Source organism: Ambystoma mexicanum, chromosome 10 (assembly GCF_040938575.1).
Source record: "Ambystoma mexicanum isolate Mex_15411 chromosome 10, UKY_AmexF1_1, whole genome shotgun sequence".
Taxonomy (NCBI): domain Eukaryota; kingdom Metazoa; phylum Chordata; class Amphibia; order Caudata; family Ambystomatidae; genus Ambystoma; species Ambystoma mexicanum.
In genome coordinates this window covers 46127668-46149326 of record NC_090932.1, presented here as the reverse complement: position 1 = coordinate 46149326, position 21659 = coordinate 46127668, and the positions used below count along the sequence as shown (strand labels likewise).

The following is a 21659-nucleotide window of genomic DNA, read 5'->3' as shown; positions in this document are numbered from 1 at the left end:
AACATTCAATTATTAAATCTTTCAAGGTTTCCACTTTTTCTTGACCGAATCTACAAAGTCTCCTCAATCGAGGAACCTCAGACCACGCACTAATGTCTTCATTAGTTAAATATAAATGTAATCTGAATCCTAAAAATTGTTTTCTAAAGCACGAGAAGGGTGTTTGATTAAATACGTGGGTAACATGTTAAACGTTCTAATATAAATGAAATGGTTAAATAATCGATCGTTACAAATCCTCATGTTATTTTTCAAACAATGTATGTTTAACCCTGACAGGCAAAAAAGTATTTAATTCACTGCACTAATTTCCATTTTCACTAAAAGGTTCTTACATACATCATCCCAATTTGTTAACAATTTAATTCCATTTGGATTTGCACTTCACCATACAGCGAATTATTGGGAGGGGGGTCTAGATCTTTGAATACAATTTTAATATTTGCCAAATAACGTAACTTTTAATTGAAATCAGGCATAGTTCATGCCGAATAATACTGACGGGTACTCCATGTGATGAGGATACAATCTTTCTCGAAAGAGCAGCCTCCATTTTATCCCAGTCAGCATTCTGTTCTAGTATCTGTGCACCATAAATAAGTCTCAGAATGTTCTTTTGATTTGCATTAGAGGCTTTGTCGAAAATCTCTGAAAACGTTTATCTAATGATCGTAAATGAGTAGATGCAATTGCCTCGTTCTTTCATTGCGTTATTTCTGGCTGATTTCTAACTTCTTGAATTGTCACCCCCAGATATTTGAACTCTTTAACACTTTCAATTTTTGCACCGTTTAACAAAAAGCTAAAATTACTAATTCCAATAATGACTTGTCTATTAGGTTTCAATATCACCTTAGTCTTTAATACATTAGCTGACAAATCTGAATCTAGTTGGAGTCTAGTAGCAGTTAGATCACATACAATAATATCGGCATATGCCATGCCGTTGGAGTCTAGTAGCAGTTAGATCACATACAATAATATCGTCATATGCCATGTATTGTAAATGGAACAAACCTAGTCGTGGAGGATTAGTATTTACATTTAAAAAAAGAATTCCAATATCGAGAATATAAAAGTTCAAAAGAAACGGTGCCAAGACACAGCCTTGCCTCAATTCACGACTCGTTAGAATCCAATGGCTATAATTACTTTTGTGATCTAATCAAATGTGTATCCTTTTATCCGCATGTAATGCTATTCAAATATTAAGTAGATTTGGAGGACAATTCTTATTTATCAATTTTCCCCACCACTTATTCTTGTAAACACAATAGCAGGCCTGAGTAAACTCTAAAAAGGCTACAAAGATAGGTTACCAATAGAACTTGTTGTCTTAGATAAAAGCTGTAAAATTGAGCAATTTTGCGTGGTACCTAACCCCTACCTAAAACCAGCCTGAAAGATATCCACTACTACAACTTGTCTGGCCCATATTTCCAACCCCTTAAGCCGAATAGTTGAAAAAAGTTTACTGCTTGCATCCAATAAGGACATTGGGTGATCATTTTCTGGGTTCATCCTCTCTCCTTTTAAAAAAAATCTTGTCTCAACACCCGGCATAAAGCTCTCTCTCCCTGTTATAGGTAAGATCTCTTCTCGTAATCCTTTGTTGTCAGTACTTTGCTGTTAGCTTGAGAACGGTCTTCCTAGTATTTTTATTTTTCACTCTTATTTTTATTTATTTTTTGATCCAATAGGGTGGTGTCATATACATACCAAACTCCTAACGTTGCCCAGTGAGGAGGTTCGACAGTAGCAATTGATCTTTTCCAATAGACACGTGTTCGAAATCTGAATGACTGCCACTGACTTTCCTAAAAAACTATGGCATAATCTCGGGTAAGAGGAAGATTTATGTATATTGCCACAGTACTAATATTATCAAGCACACGAAGTCCGATCAGACTGATTCCAGAATGATAAATAGATGTTTGCTTTCAACATGGGTCATTTATTATACAATTATAGGTTATATGCAAACAAATCTAGATGTTCATACTGAATACCATATTCACCGCATAGAGCTAGGCAATGCACAAGTAACAATGTTCTACCTAAATCAATAGTATTTCTAATTGAGCAAAGTGTTATACACAGAAGGGTAGACAGGAAGTATGTGTTTTTGATTAATGTATGTAAACAACTACTGAATAATAGTTGGATATCTGTTTAGTGCTAACATGACCTACAGCAAGATCTCTTTTATGTACTTAGTGTGGAATCCATAGGTGGTTCAATCAGAATATTAATGATGCTATATTGATCCGACAGGTGAATACGGTGTATAAAATGTAATATTGGTACTTGAAGTTCTAATAGGATTCTTTATTACTTTTTTCTTGTAGAAAGTGTTGAAAAACTTTATTTGCCCCTGGTGAAGAGTGGAATAACTCCAAAAGCGTTGGGCCTTCTAATTTTGTCTTACTAAAAATTGTATAAATACATTTTGTTTTTATTGAAATGTTACTGTCAAATTGAATGTTTATTTACAAAATCAAACCACACAACTACTGAAAGTTTAGTTAATTACGCAACATACTCTAAAAGCTTTAGCCATCACTCTGTTTGGGGAGGCAGGCTATAGGCTTTTTTAGAAATACCCACAGGCTTTGGCCATGGATAGTGTGCAGGGGACACTGGTTCCCTAATAGGGAACCTTTCTTGTTCTGACTATTTCGTCCAGCCTAGATACCAAGACTGCGCTTTTTCTCCCCCGCACCTTTAATTTCCCTTGGTAAAACTTAACCTTATCATTATCGACTTTCAATTTATCACCTTTAAACTACTTCCTAACAAGGTGTGCTTGGTGTCTACCCCAAATTCTTGTTCCTTTTTAAAAATCGCCACAATATGGGTGCCCTTCCAGGATGGTGGGATAGTATTAGTGTCAATTATGTTCCTAAATAGTCTAAATAACAACACAGACCATATTTCCAAATTAGGTTTGTAAGTGATATTCCATAAACCATCTGGTCTGAGGGCCTTTGAGGCTTTACGCTACCTAATGTTCTGTTGGATATCCTCTAATTCAATCTTTACATGCCAAGATGTTACACAATCACTAGGGTGAAACTGAGTCGACCCTGAGCCTGTCCCATACAAGGCTGTTAAATGGTCAACACAAACCCGTTCACCTGTTGAGATAACTTGGAAAGACACTTGGCCTTGATTTTTTTTTAATTTTTCTTTATTATTTTTTTTTAACTATGTCCATAACATTCCAGGTTAATTTACTGTAACTGCTCTCAGCATGGCTTACGAGTCATTTTGAGCCAAAATGCTCTTATGACTCCTAAGCCAATTCCTATAGGCTCTTTTTAGCTTATAGACCTTACAGAAATAGTGCACACATTTATGGTTTCTCAGAATTTTTATCCTGCCACGCAATTCCTTCTTTTTGTCTTGAATTTGTCTATCGAAGGCATGTCCGCACCTACTTACATGTGAGTCTTTATTTGGATCCAGCATTCCAATAAAGCAGCCAAGCAGTTGAACCACATCCGAGTAATGGTGTGGGTCAATTGAAACCCGATCATTAATTACTAAAGGTGTAGTCATTGGTTGGTTAAAGCAAGCTGTGTTTGTTGGACTCCAGACAAAGACCTTCATTCTCATATTTCAGCTGCCCGTGGTCTAGTGGGTGTTACTAAGTTAAATATAGAAAACATAAATTCCAATGCGAGCCCATTATGATCACTTGCGTCAGAGGTTATTGCAGATAACATTGCACAGTTTAACAAGATCTCACGTGACACACAAATATAGCCAATAGTCGATTTACGTTGGGCATTCTTCCTCATAAATTGAGGTGGGCCTCTGATGCCTCCTTTCAGGATGTACATGCCACACACATCCAGCTCACTGTGGATCAGGCTGCCACGGTGCTTTAAAACCCTTTTTCTATTCAAACGCAGTGATTGTGAGTAGCAGTTTTCATCCAAACGTTCGCTATTAAAATCTCCCATTATAATAGACATTGGTTCTAATCATTCTTAGCAACAGAACATTTGAAATCACCTTTGAAATTCAATTTTGACATGATATTCATATTAACATTTTTTGAGTCCTCGTGCATATACTCGCATGATTTGACTAACTTGGTTAGTGTAATTTTTAAAGCATACAATAAAAAGGGGCAGTGTCTCTCCTCAACGGACATGGCGGGCAGAAAATGTCTTGCTTCCTCTCCTTGAGGTAAAGTTTTATAAAGAAATGCAGAAGGTTCCAAAACTTTGCAGGACTCGAAGCATATAGGGACTGAGACCGGGATAAACGCGTTGGTGGTATTCCAGCATGACTATACATCGGGAGGATGCAGCTAAGCTTGATTCTTTTCTCCCTTATCTCTGATTGGAACTTGGGCAATCGCACTTGAAGTCCTAATTTGGTTTAAATCCACCCCCTTAACCCAAAATCGGTAACACAGCCATTTACAAGCATCGAAATTGGGAATTATTAACCAAGAGCAGAAAGCAGCTCCTGGGTATCGGGCATAGCCAGTTCAGAAGTGTGCAGCAGATCAAAATTTGCGCCAGATGCAAACTCTAAAATGTTGTCCATTTCATGTTGTACAATATGCTCTAAATGTCCCTTAAGTGTGTTCTTTATATACATTCCCAAACATACATAGTTAAAATCACATGGCTAGATTTGTATGGCACCTCTTTCCCCAGGAGTCCAAAGTAGCTCCTGGTAGGTGTTGGTTTCAAGCTAATTAGGCTCCCCTTGGCTCTGACCGGGAGCTAAATAGCTTCCAGCTACTGGCAATTTAGAACCTTGAGCCAACATTGATAATTCGCTCTTTGCCTGAGAGTGGGACAACCCCTCCCCAACTGGTAATGGATTCTCAAAAACCCTTATGGCGGTACTTCTATTAATTTGACACAAAGGCATAGAAGCCGCCACCGATGCGAACGCTGCATCTGATTTATCCAAGACTGCGATAGCAAGCGCCTGAGCAAAAGCAACGCCTAAGTGCACATCCTCAAAATTATTGGGATAGAATGTCGCTCTGCTGCGCAAGGTGTACATGGCAGGTTGCCAACTCAAATGTCACCTTAGACCAATTGAAGGATGTTATAGTACGAGTCTCATCAGCACTGGACTCCCAGACTGCTGACTGCACACCTGGATTTCTGAGAAACCCGAAGGTGTTCTCACGGATAGACCCTGAGGATTTCTTTTCAGGTAGCCAGGGCACGGCCATCGCCTTTGGAACCAGACCCTGGGGTGGACCATTGCGGGAGAATCACCTGGACAGGGGGTCTGCAGGGTCTGCAGGAGGAATGCCCTCAGGCGAGACGCACTATACCCCCCCTTTCCGACACCCCCTCAGTCTACATGGGATAAGTTAAACCAAGTCCCATCCCACCCTAGTATTTTTCCCTAAAGGAAAGGAGGGGCGGGCCTCATGGGAAACCAGAACCCATGTACTAGCAACCCTACATCCACCTTCCCAGATCTGACAATACACTACCCAATTTTCCCATAATTGCCACAAAACACTGTGACCCACTGCCCCTTTTTTTTATACAAACACTGAGACGAAGAAGAGAGGGACAGAGAGGACGTAGATCACTGAAAAGAAATACACTCAGACGACACAGAGGACAGAATCTTCCCTTTTAACAACCCTGTCCCCTTTACAGGGACCGGCAAGGTCAGGCCTCCCTCTAACAACCACTTGCACCTGATTCTGGTTGACTCTCCTAGGGTGTATAAAAGGTCGAACATGCCGGCACACTCAGGGCGAGCTAGGGATGCTGGATGGTGCATGGATGCCAGAGGGAGAGAATTCAAGCTGGAGGGACCCTTGAAGGCCCGAAGGTCGGAGGACGTCCTGATTGCTGGGCCTGTTAGTACAGTGGAGGCTGCAATGTGGAGAGGAAACTGTACCTCCATGGAGCCAAATCAGGGGCAGCTTGGGTTATGTGGCAGTGCCCACACCAGAACTCATCCCCTGGGCAAAGTAGGAAAGCCCAGGCCTTTGAGGGGCAGGTGGCGAGAACCTGACCTCAACAAGTATCCCCTTGAACTCCTGCTGCTCCCAAAATCAGAGTGAAGGATTCTGGGACTTGAAGTCCAAAGACATTTTTGTGAGAAAAGAGCAGCAAGGTGGAACAAGAGTAAGAGCAGAAATTCTGGGGCGAAGGCAAACCTACTGGAGCAGAGCAACGGGTCGAAGGACACGAGCCACAGGTGGGGAATCTCAGGACTTCCCTGCAGGTTGTTGCCGCCACCAAACGGCTGCGAAAGACACACAGAGAAGGCCGAATCCCAAATTAGAAGGCTGCATTGTAGTCCAAGGATGCCAGCAACCCTCCCAGGTCAGCGGCAGAGTTGGGGAGGCGAGGCCAAGCCTGTGGTACTAAGCTTGACTCGTAAAGTTGAAGACCGTAAAGACGAGAAAGAAACAACCACAGCCGGTGTATTGGCAAGCGATGTGAGAGACCAGTGTGTGCTATCGAAAGATTAATGTGGCAACATAATATTGCACAATTGAAGGCTGTGCACGTGTGTGGATGAGACACGAAGAAAGACAGACCTGTGAATGAACCTTGAAGTAACAATAGCTCTAAAGTGAGCGATACTGAGTTGTCTGGAGAAAGGAAGGAGCCCACTCGAAAGTCTGAACTGTAAAAGCGAGGTAATTGAAATTGACCCTGAGAAAAGAGGAGAGTAAAAGGTGAATGTTGAACTTTGGTGCATAAAACAGTGAATTACCCAGACCAGGAAGCACTAGTGCAAATAACATAGGAGTGCGAGTTGCAAGTTGGAAAGTGCAGAAAAAAGACACGCACATTTGAAAGTCTTCGACATCCGGAAATGGTCCGAGCCCGACTAAGGGAGACTGACGGTGTGATAAGTTAAGGGAAGGGAACCCCTAAAGGAGGTGAATTAAGTTTGGGGAAGGGAACCCCTGCAAGTGTTTTTTCTGTGAAAGGTCTGAGCTCGACTGAGGGAGACGTTTTGATGAACTGTGTTTTGGAAATTGGAAAGTAAGACTTTAAGATGGAAGGCCAAGGTGGGCCTCGATCCACGTCTTGAACTGCCTTTGTGTTAAGAACCTGACAAGAGTGTGTCATCCTGCCTATGGGGAACGTACTGTCGAACATGGGGAGGAGAGCTGACTCGGCCACATTGATTCTGTGTTCTTTCACACTATTCCTTTTGCACACACATTTCCCGCACACATTTTTTGTTACATTAGAGTAAGGGCTGGCTGTAGGTGGTGTTAGCATAGGCCTCTTGTTTTGACAGACTCCACTAGGACTGTTATTTATTTTTGATGGTGGAGCGTGCTCCCAACCTAGACGTAGGGCAAGATTGGGATTCTTCCAACCCCTTTTGGAAAACAGTAAAGGTTTTCCAAACTTATCTTTTGTGTCCGTCTTGATTTTGGTACATGCTTCCCTTACATATCACACTTCACCTCCTGTTTTATGTGAAGGAGATAGTTGCGGGTTTTCTGTGTATTCAATGCATGCATTTGATGTGTGGGTCTTGAGTTTGTTTCAATCAATCCTGGCCGCTGCTTCACTATGTTCCATGGTAGTGCTGATGGCTGCACTCAGAGTGCAGGACTCTTGTTACAACTGTTCTTACAACGCGACTGCGGGATGTTCCAATCCTTTGCCAGGCTTCTTTACCATGTGCCGCTTTATGTGGACATTGCATCTGGGAGGCCATCGCCATTTGGCAGCTAAGGCATATGAGGGGGACTGTGCTTGGATGCTGCTTCCACCTGTTTTATTGTGGACAAGATGCGAAATGCAGTGTTGCCTGTATGTGGTGGTTGGGGAAGGTGAAGGATATTGAGGGGTAAGGGGTGGGTTAGTGTCGAGGTGTCTGTGCCTCGGGTCAGCTAGTGGACAGGTGGCGGGCACGGAGTGAGTGAGACACATGTGGAGACGGGCCTTGTGATGTCATGCTTTGGGTGTTGGTAGAGAGGGGAGGTTGGTAAATGATCGCCCCAGAGGCAGATTTGGGGCATTGGTTCTTTGCGTGATCTGGTTGCAGGGTGGGGCGGTGAGAGAGGGCTCTGTACAGTGGTGTTACTCATTTTAAGAGAGTTGCGGGACCACAACCATTCGGGGGCTTGGTCATTCCCTTCATCAGAATGGGAGAGGTGTCCAGATGCCTGTTGGCTGTGACGTGAGTAGGGGGGACTGGGATTGGGATGGGGAGAGAACGCGGGTTTTCCAGAGGGAAGAGCGGGGTGTGGTTGGATGTAAAATGGAAATGTTGGCTTTGATGGACTTGTGGGATATCCCTATGTCCTTTAGCTTTGGAGGTGGAACAGAGAGAGGACAGTTTGCCTGAATAGTAGTCACATTGGAAGCGGTTTACTTTGTTTAATTGTGTTGGGTTCCCAGCTAACGTGTTCTGTTGGGTGACTTGGAATGCATTTCTTTTGGCTTTATGGTGGTGCTGCAGGGTTATTGCTGTCTGCGATGTCAAACTTTGGGCCGCTCTAGTGGTTCCTTTTGGCCTTCAAGACACCCAGAGATTGGGCTGAGCCAATTCCGAATGTCTTCACTTTTACTCGTTGCTCTTCGACTTATTTAAAGACTCCATGTGGTTTAGAAGTTTTGGCTTGCTAGGAAGCACATTTTGTTCTGTTGCTAGTTTTTCTTCGATCGCAGTTCTTGTGCCCTCATTTTAACCCTCTTCAATCACACTGATCTAGTATCTCAGCTCTCTTCCCTCTCCTATTGTTTCCCAAGCATGTTGAGTTTTCGTTATTGTCCCTTTCAACCCACCTCACATTTCAGCCTACTCCTTTTTCACGCTCATCACTTGTCTCTTCCGCCTCTATGCCTCTGCTTTCCTGTGATTTATTTTCCTTCCCCTCTGTACCCAAAGTCTTTACACACTTGGCTATACATCAGGCACATCATCTATCTCATCTATCTCGTCCTCTTGCCCATAACTATTTTTTCACCAAGTCTCTCCCCAGCTTCCTTCGAGAGTTTTGGGGGAGGAGTTGAGCTTATTACCTCAATGGTTGAATTTAAAAAGGAGCAAAGTGTCCACCTACCCCATTTACAGCGAACTTATTTGACACATCCTTCCCCATCAGACCCATGTCTTTGAAGTCCTTCCTTTTCAGGCGTCTATCTTGCATTGTTAGGCCTCATTTCCTAATCTAGCTCTCTTCGCTATTCTGGGGACCACCACCACCTCCCACCCTTTACAGCTAACCCGTTGCTTGGTTCACAAGCATGTTCACTATGAAGATTGAACCTGGTGCTGTCAATATACGAGAGTCTTCTGTCTGAGCGAAGGTTAAACTACTACAGGTGCATTTGAACTGATCAGACCGTCACTTGGGCCAGACTTCCCACATCCCCCCTCCCCCCTCCCCCCTCCCCATGCGAGCCTGGCATACATTTGCCACCTCACCTTTGAATTATTCACCCTAGGATTTTCTTCCTCAAAGCTATCATCCCAGCATAGGACTCTACGGAGCTCGGTAATGAGCTTGCCCTCATTGAGATGCCAAGCAGCTGTGCTTCTTAGTGGGTGGATTCCCCCTTTGTAGATCAATTCTTGGCCGTGCATAATAAACGCTGACTATTGTGGCCTTCACACTTTAAGAGTTGTCCAACCACATCTTGGGGCTGTCGCACAACCATGCTTCATACTTCCGCTAATCCTAGACACTTGCTCTAACGTACTAGAAAGCTGCCTTTATGGGAAATACTTGTTACGACGAAATGTTTTTTTTCCAATTGCTAGATTAGCACTTTATTTGATCCAGTGACTATCATGGAATATGCACCCCTACTTATGCAACATTCTCCCCCCTACCTCAAGTCCTCTACCCAATTTGTCTGTTGTCTTTGTGCGTTTCTTGCCTATTACTTGTGCCCCTGTCTCACGTTCGCCTTACTTTTCCTGTCCTTTTCTCTATCAGACTGGCCTAGTTTACCCCAGGCAAGGGCACCATAGGCCGATTTCTCAGACGAAGTAGCTGCACTGTACAACTCTTAACGTAGAACCCAAGCATCGCTTGTTGCCTTGTAGGGTGAGGGGGCAATCCTATGTGAGAGTGAAACTGGCTTATTCCATCATTTAAACTGCATTAAGTAACTCATTATTTGATTATACCAAAGTCCTGGTGGCCTTTTACAAAAAGCTCCCTAAAGCGAACTTTAATGGTTACATCCATACGCACCATTCCGATCCAATAGTACAGGAGCAGAAGAGAATGCTTTTATGAACAAATACCAGCTATAAAACCACATTCTGGAGAGAGCTGTCGCTTGCAAATATGCCATCTTCAAAATCAATACAGAAACGTTCACAGATTTATTCTGATGCAAAGGGATTCAGAACGAATTCTTAAAATCGGAGCCAGTTAGCAGTCTGCCTCTTTTTGGTGGTTGGTTAATGAAAACTCAAATCCTCAAGCTTCTCTGCAAATGAATCCTATTGATGAACAAACATGGATTTCCCATTTCAAGAATATGTACTCTTCAAATCAAGATTCTGAATATGTTGACAATTCAGAGCCTACCTCTGTGTGGTTGCTTAATTTTGACACAGAGGACATCTTTAATTTTTAAGACTAAAAACGTTCTGCCCCTGGCCCCAATGGGCTCTCCAATGCTACATTAAAGCAGAACCCTTTTTGTGTGCAAATATACTTTATATTCTTTTTAGTTATATTCTACCAACGTGTACAAAGCCAAATTCTTGGAGATCTATAATAGTCCCTATTTTTAAAAACGGTGTGTGTAACAATCCTCCTAATTACCGCCCTATAGCTTTGCTTGGTATTCCTAGCAAGCTATTCGCCACTATGTTGGAATCTGAGCTCTATCAATGGACACAATCCTTGGGCAGCCTGGAGAGATTTCAAAGCGGTTTTACCCACGTAACAAGAACCTCTTTCAACGGTACATAGTAAGTGTATTGAAAGCTGGTGCCTTGGCAAATAAGAGTGGCATCTATGTGGAAAGGGTAGATTTCACAATGGCGTTCGGCAGTGTCAGTCGGGGACTCCTCTGGAGGAAGCTAACGTAGTTTTCTTTTAGATATGATCTCTGCACTTTATTCAAACAATGAAACACATCTAGGGGTCAAGCAGGGCTGCGTTTGAGTTCTCCTTTTAAATGTATGTATTCATGATATTGGTGAGGATCGTGAAGCCCATTACTCTCCGCCCCTCCCCCCCTCCCCTCTCAGCTTGGCAGCTGTATGCAGACGATTGAGCTCTTTTTGATGTTACCTCAATTGGTCTGAAACTGCAACTTTTAGCTTTGCAATCTTATGCTTTTAAGAATAATTTATTAACGAAATGAACGAAAACCATGATTGTCATTTGGCAATCGATGAAATTGTAAAACTAATACAATTTTAAATGGTTTTTAAACCAACAGTAATTGGAAATACTTTAACTTATTTGGGCTTTTGGTTAACTAATGGAGCCAACAACGCAGCTCTTCGAACCTAGTTAAAGCAAAAAACTGTCAAATTAGTGAGACAGGCATTGATTCTGAATAAAAAATATGGGCGCTTTTCTACTGTTACATTGCTTCATTTTTGCACAGTAAAGGTGCTTCCGATATATTCCGATGCTGAGATATACCCACATTGGATCTTATGCAGTTGTTTTAAAAGGTCTATTTTTGAGACGGGTTTTACACTTGCCCAATGGTGTACCAGCCCTGAAAATTAGGTACAAGCTTGGTTTATCGTCACTAGAGATTACAATACAATGGAAAATCGTGACATTGTATAGGAAATCTGTATTAGCAGATGAGAAATCCCTGTGACACGTCTTGAGGGAATAGTTGATGACCAAAACTAATAAAACCTTTAATAATTGGGTTTCGTTCTGTGACTCTGTTCTGGCCTTGGTGGAGGTAGAGCTGGATGCTCGTATCGCAGAGCTGATCAAGGTGAAGGTGAAACTTCAGAAACCTGATCTGCTTAGAGACCATATCTACTTGGAGATTATAAATTATGTTCTCATGTTATGTTCATGGAGAAACCATTAAATACTTTTCCTTTATACCTTTTAAACATTTTCAGTGCTTATGCTAGTTTGTTTTTCCTTCAAATACGCTTTAAATTATTTCCTACCAATGAAATTCTTGGTACTCGAATATTCAACAGGAGCGTTAGTGTCATGGGTGCAAATGTGGTGGGACTATTGATTCACTTTTTTGCACATCGTTACCGAATGTATAGCACTAGGGGAAGAGAGGACGTTATTCTTTGACCATTGGATTTCTAATTATAGAATGATATCCCCCGAATTTTATGGGATCCAAGTTTGCATCGTTATCAGCTCTGCTTGAAAATCGCAGCGATGCGTTTTTTTAAACAAGATTTTTCCTTGAAATTAAACTTCTTGGTTTTTGTTCTTGAATTAAGGGTGATTTGTGCTATGATCGAAATGTGTTTAAAGATTTTATTCTGCATGTCTATAGCCTTTTAGATCTTTTCTTTTTTTTAATTGAGTGATACTTTGTATTTGTGAAATTGTGTTGTGTATTTGTGTAATGTTTCTTTTGTGAGTAAAGTAACATGTATTGTTTACACATTTCCTTATATGCATTACACGTATACACTTGAACACTGTGTAAAACCGCATAACTCCAACAATATGGTTAAACTGGGGTACGGAAAGGCAGGTTTATAATGTATGTATGGTTTGGAGGCATTGTCTATCAAAAATGTATCCTGGCTAGACAAAGTAGGATTCTTTTGGCGAGCTGTTCTCGGCCTACCTGCATCTTGCTCAATTCAATATATTGGAGTTCAACTCGGCTTGTTATCATGGAAAGCTACCATTCTCCAACAGAGAGGCCTCCTTCCTTTGAAGGCTATTTGTTATCCCGAGAGTCACATGCTACGAATTATAAGAAAAACTAGTATTACTGAAGAAGACCAATCGATCTAATAAGTATGATGATCTATGTAGAGAACCGCACACTTATCTAAATTGGTGTATTGACCTGGCTTGTTGTGGCCGATATAAATCAATCAAATTTGTATTAAACAAAAAAAAACGGGAAAATGGTGATTGGCAAAGTAATTTTACCAATATGAGCTTGCTCCATAAATAAAATCCACTTGAGGGAATAGTGCACACATTTCCACCCACTACGCTGCCCTAATCCAGATGTAAATAGATTTTGCTTCTTAGTCCGGAGTAACCAACTATTGGTTGGAGCAATAGATGGTGCTCAATGGCAATTGACTAAGACCCAACGCTATTGCTGTACCTGTAAACTTGCTGAAAACCTTGAGACTGCAAGACATGTTCTGACTGGGTGTCCTGTATTTGCTCACTATATATGTCCACTTACGGGCAAGATGTACATCAGTATGCCACAATTCAACTGATATTTGGCATTATTGCATAAATACGCCCCCCAAATCCATGCACATTGCAGTTTATAGTGTCTGGCTTAGAGCAGAGTTGGTTTTTGAACTACCAAAATGAAAAAGGAGTAAATAACATGACGAATATGTAATTTAGATCTAGAAAACAGAAGTGATTTTTAGTTGGTGTGTATCCATGAGTGACACTTTTAGTTTGCTAAAGCTGATCAGTAAGGCTGTAATGTGGTGGTTTTGTAGATAACTGAAGTGCAAATCGGAATTTCATGGTTTTAATAATAATGTATGAATGTTTATTGTGGCATATGGTTTGGTAACATCTAAATAAGACAAACAATGAATTTTGATAAAATTATTTTTACATAAAGAATCATAACAGTTGTAAAAGTTCCTAGGAACTAAAGACAACTATAACAATACAATAATGTATACATATTTCAAAGGCGAGTACTGCTCAGGCATTACCTGACAACTTCACACCTTCCTGGTTGTCATGTTTACTTACCTCAGTTTCTCACTCAGCATAACAGAAACCACACAGGTTTTCCAGCTCACCATGTTATTTATTGGTTTTGACTGTTGGGTGGCAGTGTAAACGTTGCCTATATGCGAAAACTATTGGCTTCGAATAGGACAGATGTAGGATGTGAGGAAGGGACACAGTCTGAGAGTGTTTGGCTTTTTCCTCACCCATGGACTGCCCAAGGCCATGGTAGTTCTTGTTGTTGTTGTTCTGGTCCACTATCTGCTCTTGGATTCTCTTGGATTCTCTTTGCGCTGCTTCTACCTCTGGTAATAGAGCACTTAAAGCACTCTTCTGAAAGAGTTTGGCTTAATTACAGCTCTACACTAGTTCCTGGTTTAATAAACCCGTCTTAATCAAGTCTTTCAGCCACTTGATTTCTAAGCAGCAAGTGTGTTCTTGCATCTTTTCCTTGCACCGGAGTCCTGCTAAAAAACATTAGCAAAGGCAGTGCTTTTGATTCTTGTCTAGGCATTAGATAGGTGTTTGCCTGCTACTGCCATAATCTGCCCAGGTACTGACACCATTTGCCAGGAAAATGCCCGCACAAAAGCCAAAACCATTAACAGTGTTTCTTTTAAATTGCCTTTCACATGTGAATGTTGATTCCATATCATGGACTGATGAAATCGCAGAAGGATCAGACGCTGGGCGGTTTTTTCCTGACAAACAGTGGTCCACCACGTTAAGCTGCACGATTAGTTGAAAGTTTCAATGGGCACTGTGAAGTTGTCCAAACCCCTGGAGCCTAGTTGAGCAGGATTACCTACATTGCCAGCTGTGGGACCTATCACAGAACAGTTGTAGTAGACCAAGGGTGCAAAAGGGTGGCGTTCAATAGCCATTTTGTTGGTACCAGATGAGTGAGAGCACAAAGGATGCTTGTCGGGTGAATGACCCCTGCAGCTTATGTTAACTATGGGAATGGGAGGTTTCCTTGCCTCGTTCACTTTCAGTACTCTTGAATTTGAGTCCAATGTGTGGGACGATAGCCAATAGCCTATAGCTTCTGTCATGGAAATGTGCATGTTTCGCTTACAAGTACTACATTAATCAGTTTATACTGCGTTCACTCATTGCATTGTGCTTTTTTAATGTGATTTTATTTACATTAGCCTTTCTCTCCTCTCTAGAAACTGCAAAGCACAGACTATAAAGGTAAGCTGACTATTTAGAACTTTCTTTAAATGTGTGAACCGGCTGCAGAAAAAGTCGATGAAAGATCAATGTACATATTTCCCTTCTGAATCGCTCATCACATTACAAAACAAAGATCTTAAAGTCATGAGTGTTTCTACTGCTTTTACACCTAAACACAACATCGCTTTAAGTAATACATTATTTTGCAAACTCTGCCTGACCTCTGAATTGGGGCAGAAATCGTGAATTAATCTAGGGAAGACTAGACTGCAGTGGGGGCTACTCCGCGCCGGCCCCCTTAATGAAGAGCTTGAAGCTGTAGCATAACTCCACACAAAGCCAGAGGCACCCAAAGGGTCTTGAGCAGTTAATTGAGCCCATCGGGCATCAATATGCCCGGCAGGTGCCATCGTTGAATGTTAAATGACCCCCAATGGTGCTTAACATTGTTTGGCAACCTTGCCCATTGGGGAGCGATTGAACAGTGCACTAGTCTTCCAGTGACTGAAATCTAGTGCCCTTTTCTACAGTAAGAGTGACTGGCATTCATAGAGTCCTTGCTATCTGAGGAGGTGGCCTTTCATCTGCCCGCCTGCAACTAGATTGTCACTAGTGTCTTTCTTTAAAAAAAAAAAAAGTTTTAAAACAAATGTTTATTTTGCATTTCACAGCAGTGTCACGCATATGTTACAGTATCTCAGTATTGTATCAAATATGTTATATTGCATTTGTATAGAGCCTACTGCCATAGTTCATTGCATCTAAGTGGTTTTGCCTGTCGGAGGTGCAAAGGAGGAGTATGATAGAAAATGTGGTAGTGGTAGGGAGGAGCGAAGTCTGGTAGATGGTTGGGATGAGGGCCAGGGATAGATCAGCTTCTCTGTAAGGAATGAGAAGGAAATGTGGGACTCCTCTGTCTTCCATAAAACGCAGCGCCGAAAATGCTGAAGAGGTGTTCGCTGTGCCAGTGGTATGTCTGGAACTTACTGCATGGGGAGCTGGGGCATGTTAAAGCCCAAGGAAACACAGTCTGCAAAGCCCTTCTACTTACTTTCCTAGTGGCCCCAACAACATTGGCAGGGGTTGTATGTCAGAAATCCGAATTTGCCAATTTTGCAACAGCTCCCTGAAAAAGTGAACAAATAGCCCTCGCATTATTTGGTTTTTTGTTGCTTTGGACAAGTCCTGCTTGAGCAAGGGAACCCCTGAGCTCCTTTTGACATATTGTTGCTTTGGACCGTCCTGCTTGATGCTTGGGTAATGGAACCCCTGAGCTCCTTTGACATATTGTTGCTTTGGACCGTCCTGCTTGATGCTTGGGTAATGGAACCCCTGAGCTCCTTTGACATATTGTTGCTTTGGACCGTCCTGCTTGGGGAAGGGAACCCCTGAGCTCCTTTTGACATATTGTTGCTTTGGACAGTCCTGCTTGATGCTTGGGGAAGGGAACCCCTGAGCTCCTTTGACATATTGTTGCTTTAGACCGTCCTGCTTGAGGAAGGGAACCCCTGAGCTCCTTTTGACATATTGTTGCTTTGGACCGTCCTGCTTGGGGAAGGGAACCCCTGAGCTCCTTTGGACATATTGTTGCTTTGGACAGTCCTGCTTGATGCTTCGGGAAGGGAACCCCTGAGCTCCTTTGACATATTGTTGCTTTGGACTGTCCTGCTTGAGGAAGGGAACCCCTGAGCTCCTTTGACATATTGTTGCTTTGGACAGTCCTGCTTGGGGAAGGGAATCCTTGACCTGCTCTGGAACATGGTTGATTTGGTACAACAGTGCTTAAGCTTGGGGAAGGGAACCCCAAGCACCTTTTTTAACTTTGTGGTCAGAACTGCATCCTGAACTTGTGAAGGGAGCTAGAGACTGCGCCAGACTTTGTTGAACACTATTTAAGTTGGAGTATCCCTGCACTACATTTCTGTATTAGATGCGAGGGCAAGCATAGGTTTTGACGCAGACAGACTTTTGAGTTAAACTTACAGACTTGGACTCTTACATAGTTTCTTTAGGTAGGGCTGTTCCCACCACAGCTGCAGGAAATGTTAGGCATTACATCCACTCTAACATTTTAATTAAGGTTTTCTAAACTGTTACATCTCGTCTGTGTCATCTCTTGATACCATGCCTGTCTCGCACTACCCAGGGCGTACGGTTCTGACTGCATATTTAATTTAATATTGACCAAATATGCAAATAGATGAGGTCACATTTGTTTTTGCTATTTAAAAATATTAGGAAAGCAGGTAGTATACCGGTTTCATGGAAGAACTGTACATTAAACCCCATGTTTAAACATTCGAGATTACACATCTAATTATGTAATCATTTCTTTTAATGTGCCCGACACAATCTTTGCTAATGTATTGTTCCAAAAAACGAACAGATTGGATAATGCTATGGTGCCTCTTTCCTCCAGGGCTGTCAGAAAGGACCAGGAGTCTGTCACAGCAAGCACTATAGGGAAAATCCCCCTCCCTATATGCAGCTTTTTAGATGTTCCTGCAGCTTTTATTCTAGTAAACGAACATCCATTATGGGTAAACACTTGTGAAATGGGGCATAAAGGATTGCTCGACTGTGATCATTGCCCTATATCCAAATGCAGCTGCAAAACTAAGATTAAATATGAGGAGGGGAGTCTCAAAAGGCCTTCTGTTGAGAGGCATAAAACAACCCTGCGATTCTGCACATCTCTTCTTTAGCTGAAATTGGGGACTCTGTATAAAACACATTTGGCCTCGCTTGATGATTTATTTACTGCTATTGTATATAACAAGATTAGAATTGCGGTGGGCTCTGACGCAAGTGGATGCCTTTTGTTTGCCGGGTGAGAGGGGTCTGTGACTTTTTTGAGACACTAGAGTAGGCTTGTAGGAGCAGTGACTATGGATTCTGGCCACTGCCGGAAACACTGGTCATTGCACTGGCAGGCAAAAGTGGTGAAATAGTGCTGGGAGTTTTCATATCTCGGACAACCCTTTCTGTGAACCAAAAGTTTGTGCTTCCCATAATCCTTTGCACTTTGGTTATGGTAACAACTCGAGTCTTTAGACTCCTGCCTCCCCATATTTGCTCATTTCCAGATCCTTGTGTTGTATGGTGTACGCAGTATCTGAGAGCGAGGGTTTGACGGTATCAAAGTGAAAAAGTGCAGGGCAGTGGCAGGAGTGCCGGGAGGCGACAGGGTTATTCTGTCTTGCAATGCTTTTTTAATGCTTTATTCCTTTCATGCCGTGCTCTGCTATGTTATGATTAAATATGTGATTTCAGAATTAAAGAGGAGAGTGGGAGCCCCTCTACTGGGAACGAACATGGGTCAAATTCCCCATTGTATAGAATTTCTTCGACTCGGGAAGGTCTACAACCATAAGTGGAAGAAACGCCATAGAATGTTTTTGAAGCATGTTAGTTCTCAGTAGAGGAGCTCCCACACTCTTGTGATTGCAAGATTGCCAGAGCTTCTCGCCAACATGCCCACCAAGAGATTCACTAACTTATTCCTGCACTGACGCGCTCAAATTCTAAATTGCAAATCAGTCTGTATGTGGACTAAGTCAAGCACACATGGAAATTGAGCACCCCATCCAACATGCATGTTATGTTTTAACTATTTATAAAGCACAAAGTACGTCCAAGTGCATCTTGGCGCAAATAAAACTGGAAAAGGCAGCCAGAAACGGGAGGTCCCAGTCCTATAAGAGGAAGGTTTTTAGGGATCGTCAAAATGAGAGATGATTCTCAGTAGCACAGAGTTGGGGAGGAATTGAGTTCCAAAGCTTAGCAGCGGCTACTGAGAAGGCACGACCCCCAATGCAGGCCTGTCTAAAATGTGGTATACGAAATGATCGTCGGGGTACATTTGAACACAATTTAGACTAAGGTACTCTGCACTAATGCTGTAAAAAGTTTGATGAACTATGCACACGAATTTAAATGGAATCTTCGTGGATATAGGTTGCCAATGCAGGCGACGAAGAACTGGAGACATTGGAGTCCTCTAGCTGCTGAACTCTGAAGCTTTTGCCAACAACGCATCGGATACAATGGCTGAAGCAACGACCGCAGCATGTAGTTGCGGTGATAAATGGTGCAGGACCTTTCGTAGAACCTTTAATTTAAAGTGCCTAGCTTGCAGACAGATGCAATAAAACTCTACACCCCTGGAACCAACCTGCATACCAGAGCCCTGGCCAATGTGTTGTAGCGCTACAGGTACCCACGGTTTCCCTCCAAACAGATGGGTCTCTATGCTCTCGCCACAGAACACCTAGAAACAGTTCTGCACTCGGAGCTCTAGGTACTTCAGGCTGCACGCATCAACACAACTGCAAAGCTAGCTTGCATTCTCCCCTCACAGCCACTAACGTAAGCCCATTTATTTCCGATTCACCAGGGCAACTGCAAAGCATGCATATGACTGTGTAGCAGGGTATATCTCTCAGTGCAGTAACATAACATATTCAAAGGTGAACAGGTTGTTATGGAGCCATGATAAATCGATGATTGTGATTTTTCAGAAAATAGATCTGCACAAAATTGGGCAGCAGATTGAGGTGGTGAATGGGTTTAAGCTTTTTTAGGATTTTAATGATAACACAGTGTCAATAAGGCAAAGTGTGCATAACTTGGATAGGCCTCCCATGACTAATAAATATTTGAAAAAAACATGGCCAAGGGGGGCGCTATAAGGCCCCAATCGGGAAGCCATGTTTATGGGAAACATGGCCTGTTTGTCAGCCCCAAGTTAACCCCTAGATAGATGGTGTAGGCTACCTTCTCCTGACGCATTTTAAAACATGGAGAGTGTACAGTTGCTCAGTGATATACATTGAAGGCATCGGATTTTACATGTGCAGGATCAAATCGTTTGGGTGAAGTTGGGACACCAAGGTTTGGATCCATATAGTTTGGCTTTCAAAGTCTGAAACTTGGCACTTCACATCTACTCTCCCCTAATATTTTTGATTTAATAAATAATAGCACTTCATATTGGTTCAGTTTATTTATGAGAATGTGTAGGAAAAGAAAACTGAAGCTGGGGTGGCTCTGAGGGGGTGGAGGGGGCGGACGGACGAGGTGGAGTCATTTGCCCAAGATCGCACAGTAGCGGACTAGTGCTAAAACCCGGTTCAGAATCCACTGCATTATTTCTTCACAACCATAGGGGTTGCGGGCATGACCTCTTACAACCCTTGACTCCTTCGTGGTGATCAGGCAGGGACATAAAATGATACTCCTCCATGAAAATGAAGCAGTGTACGCTTTTAACATAATTTATTGGACACCTGATGCAAATTAAGAAAACGGGGTTAATCATGGCGACACTTCCCCAAATACAAAGGCATTCTGACTTTAACCGATTAAATCACAGGGCGTGCAAACCGCTCCCCGGCGCTGGCAAGCAGAGCCCAGGGCTACTGATGTCTAGACTACACCCAAAGATGTCCAGGTTTATGGTTCAGACCTTTCGATTTCATTCTGCTGGGTTTAAAATAGATTGTGTCACCATAGAAAAAGAGGACCTCGCCGTTCCAAAGACTTTAGAAGCGTGTATCGCGGTGTAATACTAACGGAGCAATTCTTAAATGGCCTTCCTAATGATCGCCAGGCAAGGATACCTGCAACAGGAGAGGTGGCTTTAAGGTCGTGAATGGATAGCGAGGGACTTCAAATGTGTAGTCGTAATCCAAGCCCTGTTTGCTTTATTAATGAGCCTGTGTGTATATAGTTGTAGTTGCAGATCTACCTTAATCTCCCAAAGGAAGGGGAGTGAGTCCTCTTGCCGGGTGTAGCTTAGTGGCGCTGCACTTGCGTAAATAACGTTGAATGTTCCAAAAGTCACGATGGGTGGAACACGATCAAAAATAGTGAGATTTTGTTTTGAATAATTATTTTAATTAAGAAAAGCACTGAACACGGGTTGTAACATCCTTGGGGTGCCAGCTAACCCTAATGTGAGGGGCGTAAAAAGAGCCAAGGAGCCGTTGCTGTTTAGGTGTCTGTACTGAGGTGTAGTACTGTGATCTGATGGCCTGAATTTTGTTTGGAATGTTCCCGGGCACAGGAATTCGTGTGGGATTGACATTTGGGCACAATGCTCCTCATGGTTTGCTCTGCTTAGCAACGTAAGGCAATCCTTTCTTTGTGCCACACGCATTTATTCGTTTCGCTCCAGTATTTCTGAAGCTCATACATGCGTTGCTGTGGAAGATGCTTGTGGTAGACATCCGCTTCCCTTCAGAACCGTCTCTGAGACACAGGTTTTTGCAGTGTACACTCACACTATTCTCCAAACTTTTTTAGGGAGTTGCGGTTTGTTCTCCTCAAATCCCACGTGAAAAGGATTGTTTGATTGCCCTGTGATTGTGATGGGAGTGCTTTCACCGACATTTAGTGCAATTGTATTTTAGTTTGTAAAGTCTCTGCTTTAATGAGCCATTGAAGTCATTTGTTCTACACATTTTATAGATTTTGTTTTCATGCACTTAGTTCCTACTGTATTATTGTGGGTCTAGATCATGTAACATCCCTAGCACCAGCCTATGATTTTGGTTAAATGACGGCATTTGTATTTATTATTTATATAATTATATAGCACCTTACACCAGTGTGCTGTACAGATCCATTTTAT

General features: G+C 42.4%; 1 protein-coding gene across 6 annotated transcripts in view; it reads left to right on the top strand.

Annotated features, from left to right (window-relative positions):
- LPP (LIM domain containing preferred translocation partner in lipoma) overlaps positions 1-21659 on the top strand; it is a 1982563-nt gene that overhangs the window by 477084 nt on the left and 1483820 nt on the right. For all 6 annotated transcript variants that reach the window (XM_069617470.1, XM_069617468.1, XM_069617472.1 and 3 more), the window contains one exon: positions 15019-15043. The gene's annotated coding sequence lies outside the window, so the exon portion shown is untranslated. The remainder of the gene's footprint in view (positions 1-15018; positions 15044-21659) is intronic.